The following is an 11,631-nucleotide window of genomic DNA, read 5'->3' as shown; positions in this document are numbered from 1 at the left end:
ACTTAGAAAATATAACATAAGTTTTTTTCAAAGATACAACTACATACACAAACAGCAAACTTAGAAATTATAATCCCAGAAACAAAAGACATGAGTTTAAGAACAAACTGGATATAGAGAAGGGTCCATGTTCTGAAAAGTGGAAAATCATTTTCCAATGAATGAAAACAGGTAGAAAGAACAACTGGGCTGGCCGTGTCTGAGAAGCCTGCAACTGTGATGAAGGGATTCATGCAGCCATCGGCCAAGGAGGGTGAATACAAAGCAACCTGCAGCTGCCTGGCACAGTTCTCTTCCTCCACTTTCTGTCACTGTGACAAATACCTAAGGAGAACAGTGGGGAGGAGGTGAGAGTCATGGGTCGTAATTTCAGAGGTCTAGTCCATGGTGGCTGCCTCCAATGTTTCCAGGCTTAAGTGGTCATGGCAGAGAGCATGATAGGACATAGCTGCTCACCTTGTGACAACTGAGAAGCCCAGAAGGAAGCAGAGAGAGGTGAAGGACAAGATGTCCTTCAAAATTAAGCTCCCACTCACTTGGCCCAGCCAGGCCCCAATCACCTAACAATTCCATAAAGTTATGAATTTTCAGGGGGTTTAATCAACTGATGACATCAAAGGCCTCATGAGCTTATCATCTCTGGATGATTAGAACCATAAGACAGAGACCAAAACTTGACACCTAAGCCATTTGAGGGAAGGGCATTCTATCTCCAAACCGTAACAGTCAAACTGCTAACTGAAGAGAAAATATTCAAAGTAACCAAAAGAAAAGAGGTCTGTTTTGTTACTTAAAGGGGAAAAAAGCAGTAAGAGAAACATACAGAAAACTAACTCACTATGTCCTTTGCCCAAGGACGTGGACCTGACTGGGAGCAGCAGGAGAATGAAGAGAAAACACACGCACACACACACACACACACACACACACACACACACACACACAGGCACGCGCGCGCACACACACGCACACGCACACACAGAGAGCTGTGATTGAGTGGTCTGGGCTCTCTGATGGAGAAACCACAGCGTGTTTCTTTTTATTATATGTAGTTGAACAGGGAGGCATGGTTACTGCACGCAGCTAAACAAGGAGCTGGGATTATTATACACAGCTGAATAAGAAGGCAGGTTTAGCTAATCTTGATTGGAGCAATCTGTAGGGCAGCAAGCTATGGGAACATCTGGGGAGGGGGAAAGCCATGGCAGACATCTTCTGTACACCCTGTCAAACCGGCTCAGGAAGGCTTTGACATCCCTCTAAGGGTGAGGCTGTGGGATCTTTGACATGACTGTGCCCATGTTAACAGCACACATGCACTAAGGAATTCACTTGCTTGGGACTTCCTTTGCTCCCTACACTAATTCGTACCAAACATTACAAAAGCCAGAACAGAATGGACTGTGGTGTAGGCCAGTGGGCCATGCCACCAGACTAGCATAAGAACTGGCAAGGGTGACCCCAGGAACCTCAGAGACTTGAGATCCGTAGGAGCCAACCTACCCCCTACCTGCCTCTGTACTTGCTCTGGAGCACATAATCATGACACTCCACAGAGAGGACCATGAGCAGTCAGTCAGGTAATGCACACCTGGGGTCCTTTTCAATGCAAACAGGGCATCACTAACATCTTAAACTCAACCAGTGGGCAACATCTACCCCTAAGTCCTACCCTACTCCTCAAGGTTTATATAGTCTGTGTCCACATAGGATAAAGCGCTCAAGTTATTTCACAGAGGATCGTCTGAGAGTGGCTGTCATTACTGAGCTGTGACACTTGGGGAAGTGTTCTCTCTCTCTCTCTCTCTCTCTCTCTCTCTCTCTCTCTCTCTCTCTCTCTCTCTCTCTCTCTCTCAGCATTCACCACTGGATCTTGGACTGCCCTTGCATCACCTCTGCTGCTGGCGCTGCCAACGAGAGACAGGGACCCACACTGCCTGCCTCATGCAGGCCGCCCAAACCTCTTCACTTCTTTCCTAAGAACTGTAATACTCCTGGCATTCCTGGTAGGACCAGAGCCAAATGGAACCTACTCCTCAGCTCCGCCTCACCTTCCTCACTCTGGTTTGGTATAGAGGCGTCTGACACTCCAGAGGGAAATCAGGCTGATACACTGTGGGATCCAAAGAAGTTCTTAGTGAACCTGTAACCAGTGAGTGAGTCCTGAGTAGATATGAAGAGGGGTGAGTCCTGAGTGGATGTGAGGAGGGGTGAGTCCTGAGTGGATGTCAGGAGGAGTGAGTCCTGAGTGGATGTCAGGAGGAGTGAGTCCTGCGTATCAGATGGGAGGAGGGGTAAGTCCTGAGTCAATGTCGGACAAGGACCAGCACCTCAGACATGTGGGAACTGGTAAAGTCTCCCTTTGGTCTCTGTATAGATGTTGACAGTGCATGTAAAACCAGCAACCACAGCTTCCTCCTCCCAGACAACTGCAACCCGGGATTCAGCTCTGAAGGCCTCCTATGGCAGCAGGCTAACTCCCTGCAGTGGCACCCAGTGCCAAGTTGTTGCACTGTGGAGTTGGTGCTGCTCCATCACAGCCATGTCAGCACAGCCCACAGGAGCCCAGCTTTTCTGGAGGTGTGTCTATGTGTCTAGATGTTCTTCATTCCTTGTGACCCAAGTTTTCCAGGGCCAAGCTGTGCAGGAGGTGGCAACAGACAGTTGTTTGGAGTGCTTAGACTTCAAACAGATTTACATAAAAAACTCTCAAAACTAAGTAAAATATAGGGGCCAGAGAGATAGCTCTGAGGTTAAGAGGCTCAACTCCCAGCATCCGCATGACAACTTACAATTGTCTTTTTTAACTCCAGTTTCACAGGATCCAGCATCCTCTTCTGGTCAGTCTGTCTACTGCATGCACATGGTGCATATACATACATGCAGGCAAAACACCCATACATTTAAAATAAAAACAAACAAATCTTAAAACAAAACAAAACTAGGTGAAAACAAGCCAAATATAAAACTAACAAAAATGTAAAAACATGTCACTAACAAATACATATGTGGATGGCAAACGAACAGCTTTAACCACAGTGACCATGACTAGCCATGGGAAAATGCAAAAACCAAAATGAGATTAATATTACACACACATGGAATATTTGCAATAAAACACTGACAGCAATACATGCTACTCACTCTTCTGGTGTGAGTGGAAACAGTACAGTCACTCTAGGAAATAAGTTGGTCGGGTCACACAAAACCAAATACCTACTTACTGCTCGCAGGCTTGGCAATCATTCCCATAGAGGTTCATCCCAGAGAAATGAAAATTTGTAATCACACAAAAACCTTATGTGAAGGTTCATTTCAGCTCTACTGCTAATACCAAAAAGGCTATTTGGATGGGCAGTTGGACAAGCCATATAATGACATACATACTAGCCAGCAATTATATATATACAAAATGGATATAACCACTTCAATAGACCTGAAGTTGTTTTGTTTCATGTTAAAGGGAAAGCTAAAAAGAAAACACATTTGATACTGGAGAGATGGCTCAGCAGCTAATCTACTGTACAAATTATGAAGAATGTCATCACTGGAGAACCTTGGCAAAAACTAGATGGGATAGTGTAAATACGTGCGTGTGTGTGTGTATGTGTGTGTGTGTGTGTGTATCAATTTTCTGTGAGAATATAATTACTGTAAAATAAAAGCATTGTTGTTGTTGTTGTTTCTTAGGAGAAGGTAAAATAAGACATTTTCTGATCAACCAAAACTGAGCAGACCCAGAGTACAAATGAAAACCACTGGACATCTGCAGAGGAAGGCGGAGACAGGCAAGCTGTCTGAGCACCGCGAGGTCCCGCTGAGATATTCGCCAGTTCAATGAACACTGCTAGACAGCTCCACCCCAGGGTTTCCATGGTAGTAGAATTGCAGATGGGGACAGTCAGTCATGGGATCTGGCACTCGCTCTGCACAACAGTCACCAAAGGGCTCAGTGAAGGATTCATGGTGGTTGTACAGAAAAGGAAGTTGTCTGTGGGGAGGAAGTCTTTATCAAATGGAATCTAAGATAAATGTAGTCAATAGTGAATGACTGTGCTCAGGTGAAGAACCATGGATGTACAAAGAAGATAGGCAAGGGATGTGCAAAGGGCTCCAGACACCCACGAGGGAAGAGAGAAACATCCCTAGGGGATGACAGAAAGGGTGGGCAGGCTGAGCACAGGGCCTCTTCTGGAACAAAGGTTCAAATGTCACTCTACAAGCAACTGGGAGAGTTTGAGGAGAGTGAGGGGGTAGGTGTAGGGAGGTAGCTTGGCAGTGTGGGTGATATAGCCCCAAACCAAGACAGGCAGGCAGTAGTGCAACAGTCTAGGTGAGCTGCAGTCACAGCCTGAGCCAAAGCAACACCACAAGTGCAGTGGCAGGGCAATGGCGGGGAGAGCTGCTAAACTGAAATGCCTAACAGAAACATCTTAGGGGGTGAGTGATTAATCTAGGCCTGGCAGCTGAAGCAGCACCATCCTACAGGTGGGTGTGGCAAGCTTCCTGCTAAGACCATGGCCTCAGACCCAGAAGCACAGGGTGGGGTGGGAAACAGGACAAGGCTGTAACCTTCAAAGGCCACCAGCCAGGCCCATCAACCAAAGCTTCCATAACCTCCCCAAACGGTGCTACCTTCTGGGAATCAGATGTCCAAATGCATGTGACTGTGGGGGATGGTTCAGATTCAAACCATAATAAATTGCATCTACAAGCTAGTTAAGGATAAAAGGGAAGATGGAGTAAAAGCCACTTACAATTTCACTCAGGTGCTCAAAAGATTTTGCAGTTGTCTATCTCAGAAGGGTTTCAAAGAAAGGAAATACATTTGATGGGAAACTAAAGCTCACACTTTGGCAGATAGCGAGTTTTCGGAGTAGGGGAATGTCCTGCTATCTACAAAATGCAGAGCTGGAGCCAGGAGCTGATGCTGCAATCAGCAGACCTGGCTGCAATCAAAGGTCTGGACGAGACCAGCTACGAGCTCACAGAAGGGTGAATGCAAGATGAGAAGAGAATAGCATGGGCGGTCAGAGGCAGGGAGCCCCTTTCAAACTCCCACTTAACAAAGCACAAATCGCTATACTCCTGCCATCAGTGTATGGCAGGATCTTAACTTATTTCAATCATTACAACTGACATGTTTTTCTATTAATAAACTCAGATATAACCAAATATACCAAACCAAAGAATAAAGGCAAATTATATCAGATCTACAAATATTATGCAATGTTTACATACTTTGTAAGCTTTGAGAAGACTTACATTTTATATAATTCTCTTTACTACTAAATTGATTGGCATAAGGTATACATAACAGTGCACTTCATGGTGATATTTTCATATACCTCGGACACTTCTTCAGTCATCCTGATACTCATGTCTTTCTGTCTCATTCTGCTGCTCCTGTCCCAGCCTGAGCATCCCCCCTGGTTTTCTGGTTTTTTCTTTTGCTCCCAACAGGCTGATCTTCATCCCACACGAAAGTCTTAGCAACTGTGTCAGAAGAAAACACTTCCAGTGACTGACGAGAACCACCAACCCACCTCCTTCCCTCTCCACCCTCTGGGATGTGTGTGTGTGTGTGTGTGTGTGTGTGTGTGTGTGTGTCTGTCTGTCTGTCTGTCTGTCTGTCTGTCTGTCAGTTTGTCCATCTGTCTGTCTTCATTCTACTTCAGCTTTCTGCAGCTCTTGCCACCCACAGGCAGCAACCACCTGAGGACTCAGATTTCAGTGCAGTCTCCCTTGGAATGTTCTTCCCTAATGCCCATCCCACTTCCCTCACGTCATTGCTTAAACATTACCTGCTCTGACCCCACTGCAGTGAAAGCTGCCATCCCAGGCCTCCTTACTGTCTCAGGAGAACTTCCCTCCCCCTCCCCCTCCGTTGTCACCTGTAAGCAGCTGCTCTGCAGAGCATGCAAGCTTAGCTTGCACACCTCTTCTGCCTGGTTCTCCCCCTGACTCCCTCTCTGACTGCTGAGCAGGGTAGAATGGGGGGCGGCAGAAGGGGGACTTGTTAATATCTTGCTCAGTCACGTGTCTCCAGTTGTCACTAATTAGTTGCTTAAAAATAAAGGTGGAAATCGTATCTGGCATTTCACTCTATTTTATAAGAAACTAGAGAAGTGCCTTAAGACAGCAGAGTAAGTCCTCATCTCTGCAGTTTTGTCTCTGCAGATCCTACAATGGCTGGTCAGACATATGCAGGGGGAAAGTCACATTCTACTGAGCATACCCTGACAAGCCAGTCTAACGAATCATTGAGGTACTCCTCTTTATTCTTACCATTCAACAACACCCTAAAGAGCAAGACATCTCACAAATGCAACTACTGTGGATGCCACACACAGCAAGCCAAATCTCTCCGCCATAGTAGGGCCTCACTGCTTGTCCACACAAGTCACTTTCTGCAGCACACAGTGGTCCCTTTCTTCTCAGCTCTGTTTGTAGTGAAATTGGACATTCATCAACCAAGACATTTCCCAAGAGAACACCCTGGTCAGGGACCATGTGGTGGTTTAAATAAGAATGTCCCTCATAAGCTCCTGTATTCCTGGTTCCCAGCTGGTGGCACTCTTAGGGGAGGTTTAGAAGGAGTGGCCTTGCTAGAGGAAGTATGTCACTGAGCGGGAGGGAGCTTGGGCTTGCACTCCCTTGATTCAAAGCAGGAATTGTCAATCCTGAGATTAACCATGAATAGCGCTCAAGTTCCCAGCAGAACAAATAAGCTGCCTCCATGCTGCTTTTCCAAACCAGAATCTTCGTAAGCTCACCGACCTAGCCAGACAAAGGAACCAAGTAACCATCTACCTAACAGGCAATGTCTGCTTGTGCCTACAAGCCCAGCACTTCAGACGTGGGGGCAGGAGAAGCAGGAGGGCAGCCTGGGCTACAAGACTACAAGACACACTATATCAAAAAAAAAAAGTCAATACCTGTTGGACATGGTGGTATATACCTTTAATCCCAACACTCAAGGGTAAAGACTGACAAATGTCTGTGGATTCTGGTCAGGACTGCTAGATGAGACCCTGACTCAATAACTAATTAAATAAATTAAATATACGCCTACTGATTATTTGGAAAATAGATATTTAAGAAACAGTCCAGCCTCGTGCAATGTAAGGAAATGGAAGCCAGAGGCACACAGTATAATACGATGGGTAAGTTTGGTTTTATGTCACTGTAACACATGCTCTGACCAATAAAAATATACAATGCTATCAAGAGCCCCTCCCTCAGCAGTTCACTCCTACTTACAGCAAATAAACATTTGATCCTGCCTTCAATTTTTTTCACACTTACCCTTCAGGACTAGTTTTTATGTGTGTGTTTGTGTGTGTGTGTGTGTGTGTGTTTGTGTATATACATATATATATATATATCTGTGGCACATAATATATTAACATGTTGTAATATATATTTTAAACTTCCTACAATTTAAACTTCTTAGTAATTTCAATAATAATCATGCATATCAGTCCATGTGATTGTAATTCCTCAATGCATTGTCTAGTGTGGGCAAACAACCTTGAATCCTCTACTTTGGAATATTATCATGAATGGAATAATAAATTATGTTGAATCTTTAAGAAAAAAAATTTTAAGTCCTGTGGCAATTTTAAGAAATCTTCAAAACAATTTTCCAAAAGGGACAAAAAACAAACAAACAAACAAACAAAAAACCCAACTCATTCTTTAAAAGGTCATTTCAATTAACAGATGCAGCCATTCACCAGCAGATGAAGGTCAATTTTCTCTCCTCATTTGCTCCATTGTTTTCAAATCTTTCACAGAATCCCATGAGGCCCTGATTTGATCTGCCCTTCAAGGTCTACAGTTTGGCTTTTGCAAACAACTATAGCCTTGACTGTCTTCAGTAAACCAACCGTTCAGTTGGCAGCTCTCAGAAGGCAGGAGCTTATTCCAACCATAGACGCCAACCACTGCACAAAAAGAATTCAAGCCCTTCCTTCTACTGCAGATGCCAAATCATGTTACATACTTCAGATATGAGGGCCTCCCTCACTCCAGTTCTGAAGAACTCTGAAAAATCTCGACAATATGCCCCTCTCAAAACAACAACTAGTTTAGAGGGAAAGCTGGAAAGAGATGATCTTGTCAGAGCCATTTCTGAAGTCCCACCCTTGGCAGGAAGGTCTTTTTCAGCAGCTACAAACATTTTCACTCAATCCTTAACTGGACTGATGGCATAATGCCCTCTTATTATTCACAGTTTTACAACAGCAAAGAACCCAAGTTGTTTGGGACCTTGCAAGGAGGATGACTGCTATAGTGCTCATGGTTTGGGGGAATGTTTACAATAACCCTGGTGAAAAAAAGTCCCACTGCAATGTCTTCAAAATCCATCAAAAAAAAATCCATCAAATATCTAATAAGAAAGCATGAATCTAAATAGTTTTTTTGTTTGTTTGTTTGTTTACAGAGCTAATGTCATACTTAGGTTTAAAACCTAGTTTCCAGACCTAGAATCCAGACAGGGCCTAGGAATTTACGGCAGAGAGAATGTTTCTCTTACTATCTCTGACTATCTTCTATGAACCAGACAGGATAACTTTAAGATTATTACAGAAATCAAAAGAAAATGTATTTAAAAAAGAATGGAGAAATGAAGTGGAAACTACAGAGTTCTTTGGACAGTCAGTTGGATGGTGTTTTGCTGGGGCAAACACGTGAAGGAATGTGAAAGGCTAAAGGGCTTTCCTGAAGCAGACACAGGAGAGGTTGTTTGGCTAAAACAAGCATGTGAAAGGACATATAATGAAGGATCCTGTGCTAACAACACACATGTATTGTTCTGCCTTTCATTGAGTAGTTGAAGTTGCATTTGTCATGACCCCATTGAGAAATGCACCAAAACACGCCTGGTGATGTGCTGCAGTTTCTTCTGTGGACTCAGGCTGATTGGATGCACATGCTAAGGTATGGGGAGGACACGTGATGTTTGGAGGGTATAAATACGTATAAGTAGGTATAAACGGAGTGATGGTGACAGTTTGGCTTGCTGGTACAGTGTAACTCTGCATCTCATGTCTTTGCTAATCTTTGCTTCCCTGAGAGGCAGGGCTGAGATCTTTTCCTGGTGTTCGTGCTGGTCCCTCCTTGTGACTTGAGTTGAGGCTGAGGCCTGGCTGTCTCTGCTAGGTCATGTCACCATTGTTGCTAACCTGACTCTACCGAACTAGACTGCTGGTTATCCATGAAGTGTCTGTGAGTGGATCAAGCTTCCACAGCCTGCTAACATGTGAACTGCACTGCAGATTTCCAGACAACACAGACCGGAGTTGCTCCAAAGAACCTTTCTAAACAGGTCCACTCCCTCCCCGCCCCCCACTTTCTTTTCCACTACCTTTCTATTTCTATTTCTTTGCTCTGGCTAATACAGTGCCTTTCATTGTTGTGCTCTATAATTTCTCAATATATGACAGGAAATGTTTTCTTATCTCTGTAACTTTAATTTTTTCAAATCCTACTTTTAATGATGGTTCTTAAATGCTTTAACCTCCCTTGTAGCCCACCACCCACCAGCAGTGACAGCTCAATGTCTTTGCAAATGCTTCATGAATATACCAGCAGTTTAATTCAGTAGTGTCGGGATAGCAAACACAAATCAACACAACCCAGCAGAGACAGCCAGGCCTCTGCCAAAACAGCAGGAGCCAGCAGAAGTGAGCAGGGCCAGCAGGGGCAGGAGAAGTTCTCTGCCATGCCTCTTCCAACAAAGTGAAGATTAGCAAAGGTGTGAAACCAACAGTTCCTTACAAAGCAAGCTATGTAAATAAGCCCCTCACAGTCCTTTAAGTCCTATTTATATCCCTCTAAACATCACTCGTCCTCCATGGTCTTATCTCACCATGTATCTTGCCTCAGCACAGGAGTCTGTTTTAACAAAACTCCAAGGAAGTCGGTGTCAGCTGACATCACTCTGTCAATTGGCCCGAGTCCACAAAAGTAGCAAGAAGCCACCAAAACACTACCAAGAGGATTTTGGTGTTTCTTTCTATAAAGTTACTATAAGCAGAGTTCAACAACACAATGTAAGGCGAACCAATACGTACATATCTTTCATCATGCATCCTTCCGCATGCTTGCTTTAGTAAAACATCCTTTCCTCTATGTCTGCTTCAACAAAGCATTTCTTCACATGTCCACTTCAACAAAACATCCTTTCACCCGTATCCACTTCAGGAAAACACTCCTTCATATGTCTGCCTCAACAAAACACCATCCGACAAAAAGGACTTTCCAAAGAACCCTAAGTTTCCATTTCAAAGTTTAAAATATTTTTTTTGAAAGTTAGGACAGGTTCTCCTAACCATTTTATTTTATTATTTTATGTGTGTGGGTAACATGTGCATGCAGTGCCCAGGGAAGCCAGGAAGAGGGTGTCAGATCCCCTGGGAATGGAGTTTACAGACATTTATAAACTGCCATGCCCGCACTGGGAATGGAACCTAGGTCCTCTGCAAGAGCAGCCACTGCTCTTAGGCACTCAGCCCCTCCAGCCCTGTTCATCTCCTCACTGTGATGCTGTTCGAGTCCCGACACACGTGACACTGAGCTGAGAGCACACAGAACTCTTTGGTGCCCTTCTGCCAGTTGCTATGAGCCTATCATCATTTCAAAACAAACAGTTACCTTTAAAATTAATTGTAATAAGCTATGCCTGGTGATGCAGGCCGAAAATGCAGGCTACATTGGGAGACTGAGGCAGGAGGGTCCCAAGTTCAAGGCCAGCCTGGGAAACTTACTGAGACCTTGTCTCAAAATAAAAAGTTTAAAATAGGAGTTGAGGGAGCCAGCAATATGGCTTGGGTAAGTGTTTGGTACACAAGCCTGTCAGCCCGAGTTCAATTCCTGGATCCAGATCCCACAGTGAAAGGAGAAAACCAACCCCTTATAGTTGTCCTCACACACACACACACACACACACACACACACACACACACACGATAAACTAATACAAGGGTTAACACTAGCAGCACACAGCTCCACATGACTTGAAGCCAGAATAGTTGTGTTCCCAAACCTGTCTGCACAATGGAATCACCTGATTGTCCACCAAAACTTGAGAACCTATGCAGTACTTCAGAGGGCATCCCAATTCAGAGCCTAGATCCCAGGAGTTAAGGGATTGGAGATTCCAAAGGTAAATCATTCCTGTAGGAAGCGGTACCTTTAAGATTCATGTTTCAGTAGACCAGTAGGACCAGGCACACAGGAACGCCGCCAGCCCAGTGACTCGGGTTCCTTCTGGTCTGTCTGGGCTGGGGTCCAGAGCAGACCTTGGGAGCAAGCTCCACAGCCAGTCCCACATCACCCAGAGGAAGCTCCACTCCCAGGTGATCTAACAAGCCCAGGATGCCAGGATCCCAGAACCACAGGATCACAGAGACAGCTTGACTCTGAGGAGTTCTGACACAACCAGGATCTCAGGAAGGACAGGCTCCAGTCAGATTTAGCAAGGGCAGGTAGCACTAGAGTTAACCAGATGGCAGGGGGCAAGCATAAGAAAATAACACAAACCAAGGTCACGTGCCATCAGAACCCAATTCTCCCACCATAGCAAGTCCTGGCCACACCATCACACCGGAAACGCAAGATTCA

General features: G+C 44.8%; 1 protein-coding gene across 3 annotated transcripts in view; it reads right to left on the bottom strand.

The window, feature by feature from the left end:
- Positions 1-11,631, bottom strand: part of Wasf3 (WASP family member 3) — a 99,590-nt gene that overhangs the window by 66,126 nt on the left and 21,833 nt on the right. The gene's annotated exons all lie outside the window — the stretch shown is intronic.

The sequence above is a fragment of the Mastomys coucha genome, unplaced genomic scaffold, assembly GCF_008632895.1.
Source record: "Mastomys coucha isolate ucsf_1 unplaced genomic scaffold, UCSF_Mcou_1 pScaffold22, whole genome shotgun sequence".
NCBI lineage: Eukaryota > Metazoa > Chordata > Mammalia > Rodentia > Muridae > Mastomys > Mastomys coucha.
The sequence above is the reverse complement of the archived record's forward strand: the minus strand, read 5'-3'. Positions and strand labels throughout refer to the sequence as shown.